The following is a 22554-nucleotide window of genomic DNA, read 5'->3' on the forward strand; positions in this document are numbered from 1 at the left end:
AGAGCACTATCAGTAAGTTCTAGTAGTGAAGATGTGTTTCAGAGTGAGACTGACTAACAAATCTGCCACATCTCAGACAAATGTGGAAATGCATCCTTCAGAAGCATGAAATTACTTCTGGAATAACTTTTGGACTTAATCGGAACAAAGGCTAGGAATTGCTGAACACATAGTGATAAGAACTTGATCTGGCCATGCAGGGAAATGTCACAGTCATCTGCAATAGGCAAGATTTCTGACTTGAGAGGCAGCATCCTGTAAGTTTCATTATGACAAGGCCCTGCCGGTTTCATTCCATCTCTCAGAGGCACAGCACAGAGCTGAAGATTACTGGATTTTGGAAAAAGAGAAATGGAGTCTGTGCCCCTACCCCAAACAAGTATTTGTGACAAGCAGCTGCTGTACCATGTCAGAACATGGGTCACACAGCCACCCAATCACAGTCCTGTAGCAACTGTGAGGAGGCAGAAAAAGGACCATGGTTCTCCAGCTTGACTGTTGACATCTCCTCAACCTTCATTTTTCCACAGCTGTTCCTTCTGGTCTGTAATCACAGTGGGGTCAGCTGAGTTGGAGATTCAGTGAAGAATTCGGTGGAATTCTTTCAGCCTTAAGTCAGCCTTTCCTGTCTTTGTCACCAGTCTTCTGAAGGAGAAGGGGTATCTCCATGCCTAACAGTCCACCTAGTACATTAGATGAACCTGTCTACTCCTTCTCCAAAAGTGAATGTCTGGTAGTAGCACATGTGTAGTAACACATTTCTCAGGGACGTGTCTGTTGGGTCCATTATTGGACAATGTCAAGATAAAAAGTAATGATGACATTTAAAAACCTGGTAGGGTTGAATTCCACCCTTAGTAATAAGGACAGAGCTGTCAGAACTGTATCTCTACTCTGTTTGGAAGATTCCCAGATATAGAATCAATACAGGTAAGTTTCTGATGGCTCAAGCATAAAGGTACTTCCTTAAAGCAGAGCTGACATAATATCCAGGTCATTGCCATTATTCATAAACATAGGGGATGACTCATTTTCCTCAAAGGAAATTGAAAGTGTTCAGTGTGCTGGCACAAATGAATTTGCTCTAAGACCAAGTCTTGTCTTTGTAATTTTTGCATGGGAGGCTATCCTTAACAGGAACTCGGATATCTAAGCAATAGACAGCTTACTAGATGGAATGCATCTTCATGGAGGGCAGAGCTTTTACAGGTTTGCAGTCTATTCCCTTGCTTTGAGTACTGTCTGCAGAATGTCTGGCGCTTATACTTTGGACAAACATCAAAACTAAATGCCACACCTTAGTCCCACTCTGGTCCAGAACTCATAGTGTGAACCTTTTTAAATGTACTGTGTGATTTTAATCCTCCCTTAGAGACTATAAGAGCTGATCCCCATGGTCCAGGCTGTAGGTTATTCTGTACATCTAATTTAGTATCAGAGTCTAGCATCCAGATTATTTTTATGCTCCACCTTAGAGGTGCACAGACTAGCAGGAGAATTCCAACTAGCTGGAACAGTTCACTTTTTTAAAATTTATTTTAATTTTTTTCCCAGCTACCTACAGACTGGTTTGTAACAGTGCCTAAAATAGGCATTTGAAATTTACAATGCTGCTCAAGAACCCAGTCCTGGTGGGGCTGTATGTGCTGGAAAGACCAGGGTAGGAGGAACAAAACACAGTACTGAGGAAAAAGCACTAAGAGCCTTTAGCACTTGCTGTAAAAATAGCCAATACCATTTAGATGGAGCACTTTCACAACCTTTAGAGAATTCACAGCTCAGAGAAAGCAACGAATCCATCTCAATTCTGTTGAGATCTTTCCTTGCATACTGTTATTCATGAAGACAAAATTTCACTTTTAAACTAAAAGAGTGACCTCAGAGGGAAATTGCATCAAATGAACTCTTAAGCACTTTTATCCTTAGCTGTTTACTTCTTCATATTGGAGACACTCTCTACACTCTACTGCTACACACTCTAATCCAAAATCCAATCTTCCCTATTTATTCTTAGTCTTTTGTTCTGTCAGTCAGCAAACAGGGTCCACAAGCTGGTTGCAATACACTTGTACATCAGCACCACAAGGACAGCTCCTGTTTGTGTACGCAGATGAAGGTGTGAAATGGACTCAGAACGAACAGGTACACATATTTAAGCATTGCGGTTTAAGCCCAGCTGGCAACAAAGCGCTACGAAGACGCTTGCTCACTCCTCCCCCAACAGTGGGATGAGGAGGAGAAAATATAAAGAAAAGCTTGTGGGTCGACACAAAGACAGGGAGGGATCACTCACCACTTATCGTCACAGGCAAAACAGACTTGACTTGGGGAAAAAAATCAGTTTAATTTGCAACCGATCAAATCAAAACATGATAATGAGAAGTAAACCCAAATCTTAAAACACCCCCACCCCTTCCTCCTTCCTGGACTCAGCTCCACTCCCAATTTTTTCTACCTCCTCCCCCTCAATGGTGCAGGGGGATGGGGAATGGGGGTTGAGGGCAGTTTGTCACACATTGTCTCTGCCGCTCCTTCCTTCTAAGGGCGAGGACTTCTCACTCGTCACCTGCACTAGTATGGGGTCCCTCCCACAGGAGACAGTCCTCCATTAAGTTCTCCAAGGTGAGTCCTTCCCAAGGGCTATGGTTCTTCATGAGCTGCTCCAGTGTGGGTCCTTTTCCACAGGCTGCAGTCCTTCAGGCACAGACTACTCCAGCAGGGGCTTTCCCATGGAGTCACAGACATGAGTCACCTCCTCCAGCATGGGGTCCTCCACAGGCTGCATGTGGGCATCTGCTCCACTGTTCACCTCCATGGGCTGCAGGGGGACAGCCTGCCATCTCACCATGGGCTGCAGGGGCATTACCTCCTCCAGCACTCCTCCTCCCCCTCCTTCTTCACTGACCTTGCTGTCTGCAGAGGGGTTTCTCTCACATTCCAATCTCCTCCCCTGCTGCAGGTTTCCCCTCTTAAATCTGTTCTCCCAGAGGTGCTACCACCGTCACTGATGGGTTCGGCCTTGGCCAGAGGTGGGTCCTATTTGGAGCCGGGGAAGCTTCTAGCAGCTTCTCACAGGAGCCATCCCTGCAGCCCCTCCCCTGCCACCAAAACCCCACCACACAAACCCAATACACTAAGGCTTTCCTACATTTTGTTTTCAAAAAAAGTTCTAATAATTTGGGAGACAAGCAACACACGAAATGTAAGTAGATTTCTTTTTCATCTCCTTTCATCCCCTGCTAGAGATTGATAAATTTCAAACTTCTTAAAAAAAATAAATTTAATATCTTGACTAATGATAGTTTCTTGCCATTTGGATTTTTAAAGGAACTCACCATTGCAATACACCAGGCTTTTGTCTACAAACAGTAAAGACAGTAGATGATACGGATCATACAAAGGTTTCATTGCAACTTTTGATATGAATTATGCTTTCCAGGCTATGTAGAGGAAGGGAATTCTGTGAGTAATATTTGTTCCTTTCTTTAAATCATCAAGTTTTTTTATTGTTATGAATTTCTCAGCTAAGATATTAGTTTAGCAAAGATGTCATCAAAATCCAAATGCCTGGAGCAAAGGTTCTTTTTACATTGGTAGGGATGGCTTTTGGGTCCAGTGGCTGCTTGATAGAACAGTGAATTCTCATTGCTTCTGGTTGAAAAGCTCAGCTGTCATGAGTCACTTTGTCACCCATTGGGGAGTCAACAATTTATTTTTTACTGCGCTTTGTACTTTTCTTTGAAATGTGCTGTGGTGAGTCAGGCAGGAAAGCTTGCTAGTGTCTCAGGATTCAGAAGAGGCCGGCAGAGCCCTTTTGACTCTCCTTTTTCCTTAATCTGGAGAAGTTCCTGCATGACAAATCAAAGATTTTGGTTGTCTCCTTAAGTATCTAGTTTCTTTTCAGAGCAGGTATTTCCTGGGACTACAGGCATTAGCCTCTCAGCTGATGGCCTTCCTATTCTGTATGTCACCTTCATTAGAGCTACACCAATTACTTTTGTTCAGAACTAGGCAGATAGAATACTACTATTCTGTGTTGATGTATGGATTGTCCAGCTCATAGTTCACAAAAAAATTTCACCATGTCTAGTGCACACAGGCAATTCTTGGGGGGGTTACAAAAGTGACCCAGTCTTAGATTGCCTTGAGGCCCTGTCTCTCTGCAGAGATGACTCTTGGGGAGCTGTGTAGACAGCTTAGCCCTGGGTTGTTTGATAAACCCTAAACTAAACAGGGCAGTGGCTGCACCATTCAAAGAACCAAAACCTGATCTGAGCTTTGAAATCCCTAAACAAATTGTATGCCCTGAGTAAAAAAATCTGGAGGGTTTCAGCTTCAGTTTCAAATGACAACCCTGTGTATTCAAAAAATCACAAACCAGCAAAGGAAAGATAAAGGGAAACTCCAGTCAGATATGCATAATCCACTTAAGCATATATCATAATCCACTCAGACATAGTCATACACACCATTCCACAAGTCAGGGGATAAATGCCCTAAGATTCAGGTTGAAACTGGGGACTCACTTCTCCAACTATATAGTTGGCTTGTGAAGGAGACCCTTCCCCACCTTGACTGGGACACTGGTTGAGGTAGCTTCCCTGGTATTGAGAGCCATTACCTGGAAGGGTAATTGAATATTGTTTATGCTTTAAGTTTGTAAACATGTGTGTGCTTGTGGTTGTCTGTGAATTGCTTGTCGTTGTAATAGTGTACTACTCTTGCTTTAAAAATTGCAATAGTGCATTTCTCCATTGTATCTGTAAAACCTGCAATAGTGGTGTGTTAAGTCTGCAAATGAAGTTCAAATAAATAATTTGCTTGAACCTTGCAGTTAAGTCTGTGAGTGAAGTTCAAGTTGTTTGCTTGAACCTTGCAGTTAAGTCTTTTCTGCCACAGTTGATCATGTGCAAATGTAGCCACGACACTGATTTTCACTAATCAGAGATAATCCCTCAGGCAGCGGGTCCTGACACCCTCAGCTGTTTAGCTACCCCACAGATAAGGGCCTGGCATTTCTCTTATTCATACAAACCTCCCAAGGAAAACTCTACACCAAAGCAATAGAAGGAGGAAAGAAATTGCCAAGCCGTTTTTACCATGATCACTAAGTCCTCTCTTGGATGTTGATCATGAACCACAGGTGCTAATCAAAAAAAGCTGGGCTACTCCAACCAAAAGGACTGTGGGCTAATTTCTCTGCATTGATTTTGGGTGCACACTGTGTTATTCCTTTTTAACTATGTGGTTTTTCTGCTGTACCATCAGAGCCAGTCACTAGCTTTCACCATCATCCTCATGCACCACAAGGATCTACACTGGAAGCACTAGATAGAAACGGCTCCACCGAGGATCTGTACCAGCAATGTGGAATAGGAAACTAATATCCTGGAGAAAGTCCATCTGCCACCATCACTGGGGACTGTAGGAATTCTGAATTCCTTCCTTTTTTTGGGCATCAAGTATGGATGCACAGGAAAAAGTAGCACAGTTTCTCCCCCACAGGAAATCTCTTTTCATGGATTAAGTGGTCACATTTTTTGATTGCATGGCGTTGGGTGAGTAGAGCTGCCAGGTTTGAGTGTTCTCATTCCACAGTCTTTGCTAGTCCCATGAGTCATGTTGTACCAAACTTTCAAGGAAATGGAAGTAGATCCAGGAAAACAGAAAGGGTAAATATTCTGCTGCTGTCAGTGCCTCCATATGGGAGTGGAGAATAATCAGGAATTTCATTAATATATTGTCCGATGACCTCAGATGATACAATTTCTCTTCCTTCTCCCATGCTTTCCACTGCTCCCACTTCAGTGTTTTCCAGTGAAGGCTATCATTAGTCAAAGTTTCTTCTCCCTTGCCCCAACAGAGTTCTCCTACACAATGCAATGGGAATGGGAATTTCTGTTTTTAACTCCATTGTGACAAAGAGTTATGTCGTGTCCCAATATTACAAAAATACATAAGCCAGTGAGAAGACTACTGCTGGATTGAACCAGGATTCTCTGGAGCTTAGACACTGAGCCACTGCTGAATCACCAAGGCCTTTTTTGAGTCCTGAAACCTTCCCCATCTGCTTGAGCTGTGTTGGGAGTTTGAGATGGGGAAGACAGTGTCTTTCCTGCATAAGCCACTCACCACAGAGCAAAGTGGCTGCTCAGGATGAGAAACAGTATTAACTGTGCATGAGCTGCATGTCAAGGCCCAACTTGAGAGAACCCTCCTGTCATTCAAGAAAGATTATTGTTGGGTTTCACTCCCTCTCTCACCCAGGGGTGTTCTGGATTGACCACTTTATTTCCCAAGCATTTTCATTATTACCCTATTTAGAGATGATTAATTTCACAGAGGGAGGTACTGGAACAGTACAGCACTGACAACCTAGTCTGAGGCCTGCACAGGTCCTTTAGGCTCCTTCAGCACCACACGTGACATAACCAAATGCAGCAGAAACACCCAAAGCCTCACTGCTAGGCACTAGTGGATGGACCAATGCAGATGGATTCACATACCTGCACACACAGGTGCCTCAGCATAGTTTCCAAACCCCTCAAACTCAAATAAGTTCTATCATTCTAATCTTTATAAAACACAAGCAAAAGGTTGGTACCAGAGATGTCAGTAAGTGTAAACTAGGCCACATCTTATTTCAGAGTCATATAGAGTGTCCCAGGCACTGTGAAACCATGAGGTTAACTACACAGGCTCAATCTTACAGTTCCTTTGTAAGATTTCTGGGGAATATTCAGCATCTTCCCCAGAAATCTGTTTTGCTGTAACGTAGCTTACCTGCAGTGCCTACAGAGGCTACAGAGCAAAGTCAAGATCAGGTTCAAGTCTAAGCCCTGTCGCTTTCCTGAAGGCTGTTTCTCCCTTCTTCAGATCCCAGACAGAGCTGAAGCCAACCTGGAAACAGTGGGAGGGACTGTGTGTCTAATTATAAGTAGGAACCTGAGCTAAGATAATAAGGGGGGAGTTAATGCCTGAGGCATAAATGCCAACTGTTCCCACCTCTGCATAATGCTCCCTGTGCAGCTCTGAGCACTTCGCTTCTCTGTTCATTTTTTTCGCTATGTAAAATAGGATTATTAATTTGTCTTCTCTAGAATGCTACAAGGACACATTTGTTAATATCTGAAGGTATTTGTTTGCTGCAGTGACCCGAAATGTACATAGTTAAGTGCTACTGCCATGAATATTTCATTGCGTGTTCAAGAACATGTATTTACTTCATTAGTTCAGTGAAAATAAACATTATGAAATGTGTACTGGTAATGTTTCTGAGAAGATATTATGGTTACTAATAGTATAGAATTAACAAAAGCCACTGCAACTGTATCTATGTGTCATGTTATTATAAGAAACTCTCTGTGACTGTTCTGGCTCTTCCCTTCTGCTTTTCACAGTAAAGGAGGCATGTGAAGGATTTCAGTACTTGCTATTTTCCAATCACAAGATTGCACCAGAATAACTTAATACATGTTGTCCTCCAGCAAAACTTGTGGAGGGGTTGAGTTTAGTATTAAGAGCAAAATTATAAAAGAACCTAAATACATACTACAGATAGGTTAACATCTTTTAAAGTTTCTTTGAAACATGTTTTCCTCAACTACAAAGAGACATGCATGTATTTATTCACATTGATTTTATTTTTTTATTCACATTGGGGGTTTTTTTGCACATTGATTTAAACAGCTTGTCCAGATGACCAGTGCCAAAAGGACAACAGTATTCAAGGACTTAATTACACTTCATAAAGCTATCTTTGTAGGCACAACCAAAAGTAAAAGTCACAGATATACATTCCTCTCACCTCAATTACAAATTATTCCAAGGAAAATTTCAGTACAAGGAGTTTGGTAACCTATCTCATTGAGACTATAAAGACAATGAACAACACATGGTACATGACTAAGAAAAACTGAAATGCCAAAATTGTGGGTGCTCTTCACTCATCCTGGGTCAGTACAAAGCAACAAACGGACATCATTATACTAGATATAGAACTGCTAGAAAAGGAAGCTTCCTGGGACCTTTTTCTTAATTGCTACTTTCGTATCAGTTGCACCAGAGAAGACAGTGATTTGAAGTTGGAAAACTTTGATTCTACTTTCAGATGATCTAAGTAGTAGATCTGCACTTCAAGAATGTCAGTAAACTTTCCACTGGAAAGCCTGTTTAGGCAAGCAAAAGTAAATTACTTGATCAGGAAGAAGTTCAGGGCTGGGATGGAAGATTGGGTTGATGTTTTTCACAACTGCACTCTGGATGGGAGGAAGGGGAAAAGTGTTACAGAAGATCTGCAGAGAAAGCCAGAATGGAGAGGGTAGACATATGAGAGAAGTGCTATGTGCACCAGAGTGGGCAGGCAAGCATGGACTAGGGAAACTGGGGACAGCCAAGGCCAGCCCTGGCAGGCTCTGCTGCTTCCCTGGAAGGCATCAACAGCTTTCCTGTGCCTTTCAAGACCGTACTTTCTGTAGCAGCACTTCAGGAATTACAAACAAGACCAAGTTATCACAAATCATAACACAAAACAGAACTAGCACAGACTGAGCCTAAGACTGAGGGGCAGAAATGAGTCTTTTACAGGTACCATTATATCCTTCTAGCTTTATGTTCCACTATTAAGGTGTTATTCTGATCCATAGGTGTAGAAGAAAAAGGAAGGAGAAATTCTTTTTATTTCTCAGATTCAGGATTTAGAGAGAGGTATCGTATATTTCATTAAACCAAGTGACCACACAAGTTCTACACTATTACAGCTCTTGCTAATTGCTAAGGATCAGACTTTGGATATAACAAGGGTTATCAACATTCACAGTAGATGTCAAACCTATGTTATGTGGCATAATAAAAGATATTGCATATAGCATTAGGTGTAGATTAATGTGAGAAAAAAGCCTGCCTTTTTGATTATGCCATATTTTTAAGAGAACTGTGAGGAATATGCTGATTATATGCATGCACATGAATTCACATCTATTTTGGAAAATCTCTTTGACATTATCTGCAGAATGTTCTGGGGAGCAGGAATATACTAGCAGATCTTTAGTATATACATGTGTTGTGGTTTAACACCAGCCAGCAACTAAGCACCACAGCTGCTCACTCACTCCACACCACTGGGATGGGGGAGAGAATTGGAAAAGTAAAAATGAGAAAACTCATGGGTTGAGATAAAGACAGTTTAATAAGTAAAGCTAAAGCTGTGCATGCAAGCAAAGCAAAATAAGGAACTGATTCACCACTTCCAATAGGCAGGCAGGTGGTCAGCCATCTCCAGGAAAGTAGGGCTCCATCATGCATTGTGGTTACTTGGGAAGACAAATGCCATCACTCCGAATGTCCCTCCCTTCCTTCTTCTTCCCCCACCTTTATATGCTGAGCATGATGTTGTATGGTATGGAATATCCCTTTGGTCAGCTGGGGGCAGCTGTCCCAGCTCTATCTCCTCCCAACTTCTTGTGTACCTCCAGCCTGCTTGCTGGTGGGCCGGTGTGAGAAGGAGAAAAGGCCTTGAATCCGTGTAAGCACTGCTCAGTAAAAACAAAAACATCCCTGTATTATCAACAGTGTTTTCAGCACAAATCCTAAACATAGCCCCATCTAGCTACTGTGAATAAAATTAACTCTATTCCAGCCAAAACCAGCACAACATGCAACTGTTGTTTTTATCTTTAAAACATACAGTATAACTTCTTTTAGCTCCCTTACCTATTATAACTCTATGCATGAGAAATTACTGAAACTTGTTGACTAATCAATTACTTACACTGTTTAAAAGATAATTGTAGTTCTGCAGATGTATAATCCCAATAGAAAGCCTGTGAGACTGAGAGAGTTAATGTCTCAAGCATTGTCGTGGGGCAAGTTCTGCATAATAATGAACACTGCATATAACAACAAACCACAGGTGAGGAACACATGAGCTTAGTAACAGGACAAGTGTGTCCTGGAGGTTGCACAGTGTTCTGATACGTTGAGGGAAGACCACCATGTGCAGCCAAAGGTCAAAGTACAGTCATATGTGCAGGGAGGGAGAAGTTACTCCCCAAATGACCCCCAAGCCTACTGACCCATTTCCCAAACGTTCTGGAAGCACAAACTGTGCATGACACCTAATTAGCCTAATGAGTTCAAGTGCCTGCCTGAAGGAGGGGCAAGGAGATTATAAAAGGTTGTGAAGTGAAGCCCAATATATGCACACCCTCCAGAACTGACCTGTAGATGGGGTGGACCAATGCTAGACCCAGGACTGGTGCAATCTTTGTCTTTTCTTTTTCTCTTTCTCTCTATCTCTCCCCCCCCCCCCTTTTTTTTAACAATCCCTACACCTCATCCCTTTAGACATAAAACCGTTGACCAAGTCTGGGACTAGAAGTGGATCCAGCCACCCCTAGGTTCCTCTCTGAGAGGGAGTTTGGAAAGCAAGGGGGTCCACTCTGAACCTCGTGACTCAACAGGAGGGATCTCCTTATTTTCTTCCCTGAACTGATCCCCAAATAAGCAAGGCTTGTAGTATATGTTTGGTGATACATGGTTAGCACATGTTACGTGGTTTACTGCTGTAGTTTCATGCCAACTCTTGTTGTGAGCGAATAGAAGTTGAGTTTTGTGAGTTAAAGAATCCCTGGTGTTGTTTCACCTTAATCCTGACCTAGGAATCAGTGAACCTGAGTCATCATCCTGAGAAATTGGGAAGTGACATTTTACTTGGCATCATGGACAGGATTCCCTGAGTTGAAGAGAATCTGATGGGAATACCGATGATCTACCCAATTTACAGGAGGGTAGAGTCAGGAAGTGACTTCTCAGCTATTGGCTGGGAGAGATCCAAGCAGTGGCAAGCCATGGATGCCCGGGAAAGGCTGGAACGTGACCATTTTCTCCTTTCTGAAAAATTGAAAGAATACAGAACTTGTTCCACCTCACCAAGGATGATATAGGCTCACAACAGCTGGCATGATCCTAAATCAGTGGCAGAAAGGATTACAGTATTAGTGAAAGAGCAAAAATGGAGACCAGGAAAAGGAAAGGCAATGGTATGTGGAGTGTTAGGAACTGCTCTAATGGCAGCCCAAGAGTATAAGAGTGTAAGCAAATCTGCTGAGGGAGAAAGCATAAAATCTCACCAAGACTTAGTGAGGGACCTGCAAAATCAATTGGTGGAAGAAAGGGCTAGAAGGGAAAGAACAAAGACCCTGTTAGCTGTGGAATGCAGGGTGAATCACCAACTTCATACTGACCTGTTTGACTTACAAGATAGGGAGAAAAATACTATATGAGGCACTTAAGGACTAGAGTGGACCTAGTGACTCCAGTTCGAAAGCAAGGCTGGTTTTCCATCCCTAGCAAAGAGAGATGAAAGAGAGTCCCCAAATCCCAAACCACTTTACTCTTGAAAACTTTTTGAAGACTATAAGAAAACCTTATCTCTTAAGAGAGATAAAGCAGTATTGTGCCCTTTGATAAAAACTGAGATAAGAGGTGCTGGGGAGGAAGATGAAGAGACTGTGGTAAAACAGATACCGTACTCAGCCTCAGACTTGTATAAGTTCCAGGAAAAGTTTAGCTGTTTGGCAAAGGACACTGAGACTGAATACATGTGGAGGGTGTCACTGACAGGGGGCGACTGAATCATGCTATCAGAGGATGAAGCCCAAAGATATTGGGGGCCAGGGGTGTTTCTCACGGTAGACGACCCTAGAGAAGCCTGCTTACTGACCCAAAGGGCAGCTTATTGGGCAGGAGGTTTGGACCCTCTGGAAAAGGGAGATCTGATCCATATTGATACCCCCAATATTGATCACTTAACTGAAAGCATCCAAAAACCAGCCTGCCTCCAATGTATGCATCATAGACAATTAATCCCAAGGCAGCCATCCCCGATGCTATTGGTCGCTGATCCTGATCGAATGACCCTGCTTATAAGGGCCTTGCCAGACTCCCTAAAATTATATGCAATTCAGTTGCAAGACAAATTAAGGGACGCCCTGACTCTGCAAGCAGGAAATCTTGCCAGGCTGAGAATGGGCAGAGCCCTAACATGGGGGGAGGTTGCCCAGCAATTAATTAACTGTGGAAGGAGAATGGGAGTAATTGGAACAACCGGTAAACAACAGGCAGTGGTATGGAGAATAGAATCAAGAGAACAACCACCCCTTGAGAAATCAGGGAGTCAGGAGGAATTTATTATGGGCCAAAGGAATTGGGAGGGGAATTCTCCAAGATTTAATGGATGGGATGCCCACCATGGCACTGGAGAAGCTTGTTCATGCATGGAAGGGCAAATGGGAAACAACCGCAAAAGAAGGATCACCTACTAGAGATACTACTAGGGCAAAACCTAAAGTGAACTTGCAGACAAACACTCCCTCAGGCCCAGAGGGAGACCTAATTGACTTGAAGTTGGGAAACAAGACACGCTGTCCCCAGTAAGTCAGCTGGGGGACAGCGGGTGAGCCTATATAAGGAGGCTCACAGAAAACAGCTGAGGGGATTTAATGGTTACTTTCCCCCTTGGTCCCCTTAAAATGCCTGTCGTCTTCTTAGTAGATATCAGGGCTCAAATGTCAGCAGTTCAGCAGGATGTGGCTACCCACAATGGCATAGTTGCTGACAAGAAACAGATACGGGTAACGGATGTATTTGGAAAATCTCAGCTCCAGGCAACAGCTTAAGTGCCGGTTGCTACAATGAGACTGTGACAGAAACTGTAACAATGTATGGACCACTACCAACTAACATTTTGGGACTAGGTTTGCTGAAAGGATGAGGCTGGATAAACTTGAGAGGAAGAGAGTGGGTGTTTGGCTTCCCTACCACGTCTGTGCAGCTATTACAGCCTGCACCTGAACTACCCCCTTCTAAGATTATTAATGTCAAACCTTACCCACTCCCCTTAGGGGCAAGAGAAGGGATCACTTTGGTGATAGCTGAATTACGGGAGCAAGGAATAGCTGTCCCCACATACTCACCTTATAATTCCCCAGTGTGGCCAGCCCATAAACTCAATGGAAAGTGGCAACTGACCATTGACTATCAGCACCTGAATGCCAACATGGGCCCCTTGACAGCTGTGGTGCCTAACATAGCTCTGCTAATTGTGACCATACAAGAACAAGCCCATCAAATTTTTGCAACTGTCAATGTAAAAGATATGTTCTTTATGGTCCCTTTGCAGGAAGCAGACAGAGATAGCTTTGCTTTTACATGGGAAGGCATGTAATCACTTTTACCCATCTACCCCAGGCAGATCGGCACTCGCCAACAATTGCTCATTATGCATTGGCTCAAGAGCTTGCCAAAATCACTTCTGCAGAAGGGGTTCAGGTATACCTGTATATTGATGATGTATTGATTGGCGGCCCTGATATCATAGTGGGACAGACCCAAGCAGAGATAATTACTCATTTAGAAACATCAGGACTCCAAATTCTAGATGAAAAGATACAACTCCTATTTCTGAAGTAAAGTTCCTCAGTATCTGGTGAAGGGGAGGAACAGTGTGCATTCCCCCTGAAACCTTAATTACCCTTGAACAGGTTAAAATGCCTGGAAATAAGAGGGAACTACAACATGCCCTAGGTTTGCTAGTATTCTGGAGGAAACACTTTCCTAATTACTCTATCATAGCCTGCTCCCTCTATGACTTAACACACAAAAGAGCTGCTTGGGACTGGACCCCCATTCACAAGGAAGCCCTGAAGGTGTTAATCTTTGAAGCTGGGGTATATCAGGCCTTAGGGCCAATACGCCTGACAGGTCCACTCCACATTTAGTGGGGTTTTGCAATTCACAGACTGTCCATACATATGTGGCAATGAGGACCAGAGGGTCCAACCCGACCTCTCGGATTTTACTTGTGCAGTTTCAAAGACGTAGAAAAACGGTATTCAGTTTGGGAAAAAGACCATTTTCTAGTTAGCCTAGCTTTGCAGGAAGCTGAAAGAATCATATGACAGCAATCAATCATCTTGAGAGGACTCCTTAAGGTCTTGAAACCAGTATTGGCCAGAACCCCCCCTCCTATGGGAGTCACGCAGCAAGAGACAGTGAGAAAGTGGTATGTATGAGCAGTTAGATCATTATTGCCACATGTGGCAGATAGAGGAGGGAGCACCCAAAGTACTCCAAACACGTGATCCACCCTCTGACCACCCAGACATAGACCCCCCCCACCATGCATAAAGCCTGCTCCTTCATTCGAGCCCCACCTTAAAAACATATGGTTCACTGACGCATCCTATAGGAGAGAGGGAAAGGTGTGAAAATATCAAGCAGTGGCCCTATACAATGATTCAGGGGACCGAATTGTGACAGAGGGGAAGGAAACACTCAAGTAGGGGAGTTGACCTCTGTGTGGAGTGTATTTACCAAAGAAGCCAGGACTGAAGAGTCAGTGTTTATTTATAGAGATTCATATGTTCTCTTCAAGGGATGTACTGAATGACTCCCATTTTGGGAACAAAATCAATGGGAGGTAATTCAGATACCAGTGTGGCAATGAGAAAAATGGGAGGAAATCTTAAACATTGCTAAACCTTTCTAGTAGGATGGGTGGCTGTGCACCAGGCAGGAAATCATCCAACTCACCTTTTAAATAATCAGGTGGATTCAATGATGTGCTTAGCAAAATTAGCCATAGAAGGCGAAGCAGAGAAATGGGAGCATTTATTAGAATGGTTGCACATGAAGTGAGGCCACTCAGGGAGCAGCAATTTATTTAAAGAAGCAGTAAGCAGGGGATGGTCCGTAACCAGGGAATTGTGCAACACCATTATTTCAGGATGTGGTTTATGCTGCACTCCATTAGGACAGCACAACCCTCTTAAGGATCAACCCCTACACTTGAGGGATAATACAGGGCTGTGGGATACTTGGCAAGTAGACTACATCAGTCCCTTTCAACTCTCAGAAGGAAAACAATATGTGTTGGTAGGAGTCAAAATAATTTTGGGACTAACTGAAGTGGTAGCAGTCCAGTGAGCAACCGGAGGTAACACAGTAAAAGGTCTGAAATTATGGTTTAGCTACTTGCCCACACCCAAATCAATCCAATCAGAAAATGGGAGCCACTTCACTGCCAGGGTGGCCCAAGAGTGGGCACACAGTGAAAGAATACAGTGCATTTTCCACACCCCATACTACCCTCAAGCAAATGGGGTAGTGGGGCATGGTAACAGACTTCTAAAACAAACCCTAAAACCCCACAAACCAGGATGGCTGCAACAAGTGCCAGACACAATCACGAAAGTGAATGGCTACTGGGGGGTGAACAGATGTCCTAGACTGACAGCATTTTATCCAAAGCCCCCCTCCCTACTCCCAGGAAAGGGAGATAGGAAGGATCCAATACACCTGCTCCACTAACCTGGACAACCTGTTCTGGTAGATTTCCCTACTGTAGGGGAAGTACCTATGACATGGAAAACCCCTTTGAACTTGTATGCATGGATAGCAACCAATGCACATGGAAAAGATCACCAAATCCACACACAATGGATAATACCTTCATTTTAATCTATGAACTGCTTTATGTTTGTACTTTGTAGAACCAAAAAAAAGTGGAGAAAGGTGGTGAGGAACCCATGTTAGTCCTAACCATATTAATTGTTATTTGTGTTATCAGTTTATTGTTACTTGTAATTTTTATCTGTTATTATAGGGAGAGATGCTTTGGGGAGCCTTCTCCCTCATCCTCATCCTTTCCACGGAGGACAAGGAAAAGATTCTCCAGATTTAGCTTGGAATTTGTTTCAAGGTTTTATGCACCTCTGGAATGACACCAATCAAAGTGTTTGTATAGCATTACCAAAATTTGTTGACGAAGGAATTAAATTCAGCCTCATTAATCTAAAGATCACATGTCTTGTGAAAAGGAGTCTTGTCTCTGGTAATATTTTATGTAAACCAAATTGCTCCTGGAACAATGTTTCCGGGGGACCTTTCATGGCTTTAAAAACTCCCTCTGATGATTCGAAGATTTGTCTTCTTTCCTGAGGAGGAAACCTTGAATCTTGTGACTTATGGAAAAGTGAATGTTGGGAATGGAAAAATGAGTGGAACCCAAGTAGTGCTTGTAATTTTACTGGGCAAAAACGCTATCGGGAATCTTGAAGCATACGGAATTTTTTAGGGGACATGGGCATAAATGAAGAATGGTCCACTCAAGAATATACATGTTCAAAGGATACAGCACCTAACTGTACCAAGTGGGCTTGGGTCCCCTAGTGGCCATCACCAACGCAATAATAACCCCATTTGAATTTAATTACCATGTGGAATCTAAACCTTCACAGTGTATCAAAATCCCTAAAACCCCAATCTCAACCAGTGGGTGTGGGAATGGCAGTGGGACAAGGAAGATTTTGAAAGGATACCCAAACAAGATATGTCTATCTCCTCTGTTTAAGTGTAAGACCCAATTAAATTGTACCAGTCGTGCAGGTAATCCATTGGAAACTTGGTTTGTCCAGGAAATAAGAACCCTCATGAGAGATATGTGTGTCCATTGGAGATATCCCATGTCCGGTTTGAGATATGTGTGTCCGTTGGAGATATCCCATGTCCGGTTTAGCCACCAGTCTGTATAATCCTAAAGATAAGGATCCTGCACGTCAAAATACCCAGTACCCAGCCCCTTATGGCACCCTTTGGGGATGTTCAGATGGCAAATGTATTCCCATCTAAATATCCAATGGCATGCTCTAAAGTGTGCAATTGGTATTCTGACAATGTATCTACACAAGGTGTTTAGTTACTTGACATCCTTATAGAGTTGAAAGTGCTGGGATGCTGATGGCCCTAAGGTGTGACCTGAATGGGTGATAACGTGGATTTGCAGCACCTGATTATTATACTTTGGGAATGAAAGCATCCCTAATGCTAGAAACCATCTTTACGCCTTCCCTTACCCTTAGGAGACACCAGTTTTCCTGAAAGTATAATGTGGCAGGTTTTGTCCAACTGGACACATTATGCATTTGGAGAACTTAACACCCAAGTTCAACAAGAGTCAAAAATGATCCTTCAAAACATATTAGCATCGGATATGTTGTTGTTAAAAGAAGATAGGGTATGTGGGATGCTGAATCTAACTGACGGGGAATGTGGTATCACCATCCATAATGCCTCCACTTCAATTGAAGAAGCCTGAGCTAAGATGACAGAAGTACAGACAAGACTGGAGAACTTCTCCACGTGATGCAGCCAAGAGACCAGTTTAATGGAGGATCGTTGCTGACCTCTCTTCTAATGTCCTTGGGATTCACAGGGTGTGGAAAATGGCTTGTTAACATTGGACTCACGTTGTTACGTGGATTTTTGTTCTTAATGCTTGGTCCTGCAATTATGCAAAATATGATTACCCACTTGCTTTCCTGTACTTCTCTTTTCTCTCCTGTCCGATATGTGAAGATTACTACCGTGGTAGAAGAAGAACTCTACAACAACTCAGTCCAGTCAAATATTTGAGCCACGGTGTGGTGTGAGCGACTTTTGAAAGAGTTAATGTGTCAAATATTGTGGTGGGGCAAGTTCTGCACAACAATGAACCCTGCATAACAAAGAATTGCAGGTGAGAAGGGTGTGCTGGAGGGTCCACAGTTCTGTGTTCTGATATGCTGAGCGGAGCAGCCCACCATATATGGCCAAAGGTCAAAGAATGGTCATACGTGCAGGGAGGGAGAAGTTACGCCCCAAATGACCCCCAAGCCCACTGACCCATTTCCCGAATGTTCTGGAAGCACAAACCGTGCATGACACCTAATTGCCTAATGAGTTCAAGTGCCTGCCTGAAGAAAGGGCAAGGAGATTTATAAAAGGTCATGAACTGAAGCCCCACATGCGTGCACCCTTCAGCTGGCTGGACCAACGCTGGACCCAGGACTGGTGCAATCTTTGTCTTTTCTTTTTCTCTTTCTCTGCCTCTCTTCTTTTTCATCCCTTTAGACATAAAACTGTTGACCAAGTCTGGGACTAGAAGTGGATCCAGCCACCCCTAGGTTCCTCTCTGAGAGGGAGTTTGGAAAGCAAGGGGGTCCACTCTGAACCTCGTGACTCAACGGGAGGGATCTCCTTATTTTCTTCCCTGAACTGATCCCCAAATAAGCAAGGCTTGTAGTATATGTTTGGTGACACATGGTTAGCACATGTTACGTGGTTTACTGCTGTAGTTTCATGCCAACTCTTGTTGTGAGCGAATAGAAGTTGAGTTTTGTGAGTTAAAGAATCCCTGGTGTTGTTTCACCTTAATCCTGACCTGGGAATCGGCAAACCTGAGTTGTTGTCCTGAGACATTGGGACGTGACAAAACCACAACAGTGGGTATTATTATGAGATAAGAAAGAACATTTTTTGAGTGACAGAATGACTATGAGATACATCATTGTTAATGTGTATGATGTATACAAGAAGTTCATCATAATCATCCCAACTTCTACCACCTCCTTGTGTGCTCTGGGATGATAGTAGATGGAACAAACTGTAGGTGTGAACACTAATTTCTTTGAGTGAAAAGTCAAAAATTTGCTGAAGGATAATATAATTGAGGAGAGTTTCGCCCCTCTTTCATTCCTTTTCTGTATGGTATTGAAATTTGAGCTTTCAAATCCTTGAAGTCAGACAACAGGCAATCATTGAAAAGTTCAAAGACAAATGTGCAAGCTTTTCCTGCAATTAACTTTTGTCATTTATTGAAGCAGTTATGTGAATGAAAATCTACTCGCAGAACAACTAGGATTTTAAAGTTCATTATAACAGTTCCTAGGGGAAAATAAAGCATGCAACCAAGTCCTAAATAACTTCTGCAACATAATGTCAAATTTGTAATTAAAATGGTAATACCAATTTGTTTTTGCAGGATACCTGACACTCTCCTCCAGTTGTATATATACATAAGTGTATGTATACATGCATGTATCTATATATGTCTCTGTGTGTGCGTATTTGTATGTGTACAAATATGTACACAGACACTTACCTACACTGGTTAAAACTTTGAACTAGTTACTCATCTCCAGGAGTGCTGATGTTGAGGAGGGGAAGGTGAAATGAAAAGCAATTGTGGAGGAGAGAGGCCAGAAAGTCCTAAATGTACTGATATCAGCTAAGGCAATGAATATTTTTCCATAGACACAACCAACATTCAGCATCAAAATTCTCATATTTATGTATGTATGTACCCACACATATTTATATATGTATGCATAAATGTCTATAAAATGCAGTCACTATTATCTCTGGTATTTTGATTACCATTATTTCCATAGTAAATGCAATGGAAGTGTAGCATTTTTGAATGTCCAACATGGAGTCACTTGTGGCTGAGAAGCTTACCACTGTGATATGCCTTTGACTTACACTTTTTCTCCTTTCAACTGCCCAGACTTTCTTTAGCCCATGGAAATAAGAGTCAAACTGCATGTACTAATTACACTTTTCCCCTGCAAAAGTAAATCACAGACCCATTCAAGTGATATATGGAAATTCTATTTTTTGAAAGGTAAAATGAAATGATTATTTTTATGTTTGGATATGTAGTCTTCTAGATTTAAGGAGCTTAAACTTAAAGAGTACCCAACAATTTTCTAATCTAAACACTTGCATATCAAAGACCTCAGAAATTTTGCCCTATTTTCCTTGTACCAAATTCAGAAAAGCAATAAAAGGAATTCTGATTTGCGAGGAAATTAATCACTCTGAGTGAAGTATTAAATTCAGTCTTGGTTCCTGCATTTATTTCACTTACACAAAACCATATATATATATAGTCTATAAACTCACAATTTATTACTATGTTCAGTGACTTATGCCAGCTGAATATCTGGCTGTCCATATTGAATTCTGTATTAAAATATAGTCAAGGAGGTATTCATTGAAGCAAAGCTGCATTGCAGTCAACACAGTACCTCTGTTCATTTATTCAGGTTTTTCAGTCTCCTTCACATCTTACAGCATCACTTGGAAATACAATACAAAATACTTCAAGGTTCTTTAAGAAGGTAGAAAAAGAAGTAACTCCAGATTCCATTTTGGAAATTACTGGGAGCTGTTCTGATAAATTGGTAATTATAGAAAGTAATTTTTTCTGACCTTTTTATTCCAAGTTGCTAACAGTAATTGCAGTGATGTAAAAATTACTATTTTGACCAGAAGGATTTGCTACTGAGCACTTCACTCTTGGTGAACAATCACAGAATCATAGAACTTCTTAAGTTGGAAGGGACCCATAAGAATCATTGAGTCCAACTCCCTGCTCCTTGCAGGACTACTTAAAACTAAATCATATCACTAAGAGCATCATCCAGATGTTCCTTGAACTCTGACAGGCTTGGTGCCATGACCACTTCCTTGCGGAGTCTGTTCCAGTGACCCACGACCCTCTCAGTGAAGACCATTTTCCTAGTATCCAATCTGAACTTCCCCTGGCATAGCTTCATTCCACTTCCTCATGTGCTATCGCTGGTCACCAGAGAGAGGAGATCAGCACCTCCCTCTCCACTGCCTCTCTTGAGGAAGTTGTAGACTGCGATGAGGGCACCTCTCAGCCTTCTCTTCTCCAAGTTGAACAAACCAAGTCATCTTAGCTGCTCCTTCTATGTCTTGCCCTTGAGACCTTTCACCATCTTGGTCACCCTCCTCTGGACACAATCTAATACTTTGATGGTGTTCTTATATTGAGGTGCCCACAGCTACATGCAGTACTCAAGGTGGAGCCACACCAGTGCAGTGTAGAGTGGGACAATCACCTACCTCGACTGGTTAGCCATGCTGTGCTTGATGCACTGCAGGACATGGTTGGTCCTTTTGGCTGCCAGGGCACACTGCTGGCTCATATTCAACGTGCCATCAACCCAAACCCCCAGATCTCTTTCCATGGGGCTGCTCTCCAGCTTCTTGTCCTGTATGTATAACCAGGATTACCCCTTCCCAGGCGGAGAATCTAGCACTTGCTCTTCTTAAATTTCATACAGTTGGTGATTGCCCAGCTGTCTATCCTATCCAGATCTCTCTGTAAGGCCTCTCTACACTCAAAGGAGCCCACAGTTCCTCCTAATTTAGTGTCATAGACAAACTTACTTAACATATATTTGATTCCTGTATCCAGATCATTTATAAAAATGTTAAAGAGCACTGGCCCTATACTTGAGCCCTGCGGAGCCCCACTAGTGACTGGCCACCAGCCTGATGTAACCCCATTTACCATAACTCTATGAGCCAGACTCATCAGCCAGTGGTTCACCCAAAGTATCATGGAATTGTCTAGCTGTATGTCCAGAAGGACACTGTAAGAGACAGTACCAAAAGCATTGCTAAAACCCCCAAAACCCACATCTTCTGGCTTCCCTTGGTCAACTATATGGGTGACTTGGTCAGAAAAGGAAATTAAGTTAATTAAGGAGGACTTTGCCCTTGTGGACCCGTGCTGGCTATGACCAATGACTGTATTGTCTTTCAAGTGTTTTTCAGTAACTCCTAGAATGAGCTTCTACATGATTTTACCAGGCACCAAAGTGAGACTGACAGGCCTGTAATTACCAAGGTCTTCTTTCTTACCCTTCTTGAAAATTGGGACAATATTTGCCAGCTTCCAGTCACCTGGAACTTCTCTAGACTCCAAAGACCTTTGAAAAATAATGGAGGGAGGTTCTGCAAGAGGCAGGTAGAGAGGTCTTCCAGAAAGATACCACCCTTGGCCTATTCTCTGGGGTGGGCAGAGTAAGAAACAGAGAAGGCCTTGACCCTGTGCAAGTACTGGCAATAGCTAAAACACCAGTATGTTATGAAAACTGTTTTGATCACAAATCTAAAACACAGTGCAACATAGGCTGCTATGAAGAAAATAAATTCCATCCCAGCCAGACCCAGTACATATCATCATCTTGCCCTTATTGTTTCCCTTGATGACATATCTCTTTCCTCCTTGTGTGTAATTCCTTTTTTGGCCACCAGAGTACAAAGTAAGTGAAGTGTCACTTGTATGTCTTGGGGATTGATCATTACATTTATGTTTCCAATGGTTATTGGAAGAGGCCAGAATGTGCAGAAAAAGCTACCTATTACTGAAAGTCCTTCTTGAACCAGCACACATAGTGAAGTTTATTAGCTGAATGTTGCTTGAGACACTGCTTCTCGAGACTTAGAATTAACTTAACCTCTTTTATTATGGTTATATGTTCGTGTCTTTTTTGCTTCCTTTATGATGATTATCCTTTTTTTTACCTCCAGATTCCACAAATGAAGTTTGTCTGATAGTTTGGAGACATTCTTAGATTGCCTAGAAGCTTTGGTGTTGAATCTTTGTCTTCTTTGTTCAGGCTGGGAACACTAACAAAATATGAATGTTTCTCATCCCTGTGTGTGGCCAAATTGTAGATTTCCTCTTCACATACACTTACAAAGCTGTGTATGCAGCCAGCTCCCTTAGACACTGTCTCAGATAGAAGTAGAGTCTTTCACCAGGAGCAAGAATTTCTTCGGCTGGTTGAGCTGCTGTGCCACCCTGCAAGATCTGATGTTCCCTGCTCTCCCAGACTGGCAGACATTACTCACCTG

This window comes from Haliaeetus albicilla, chromosome Z (genome assembly GCF_947461875.1).
Source record: "Haliaeetus albicilla chromosome Z, bHalAlb1.1, whole genome shotgun sequence".
NCBI lineage: Eukaryota > Metazoa > Chordata > Aves > Accipitriformes > Accipitridae > Haliaeetus > Haliaeetus albicilla.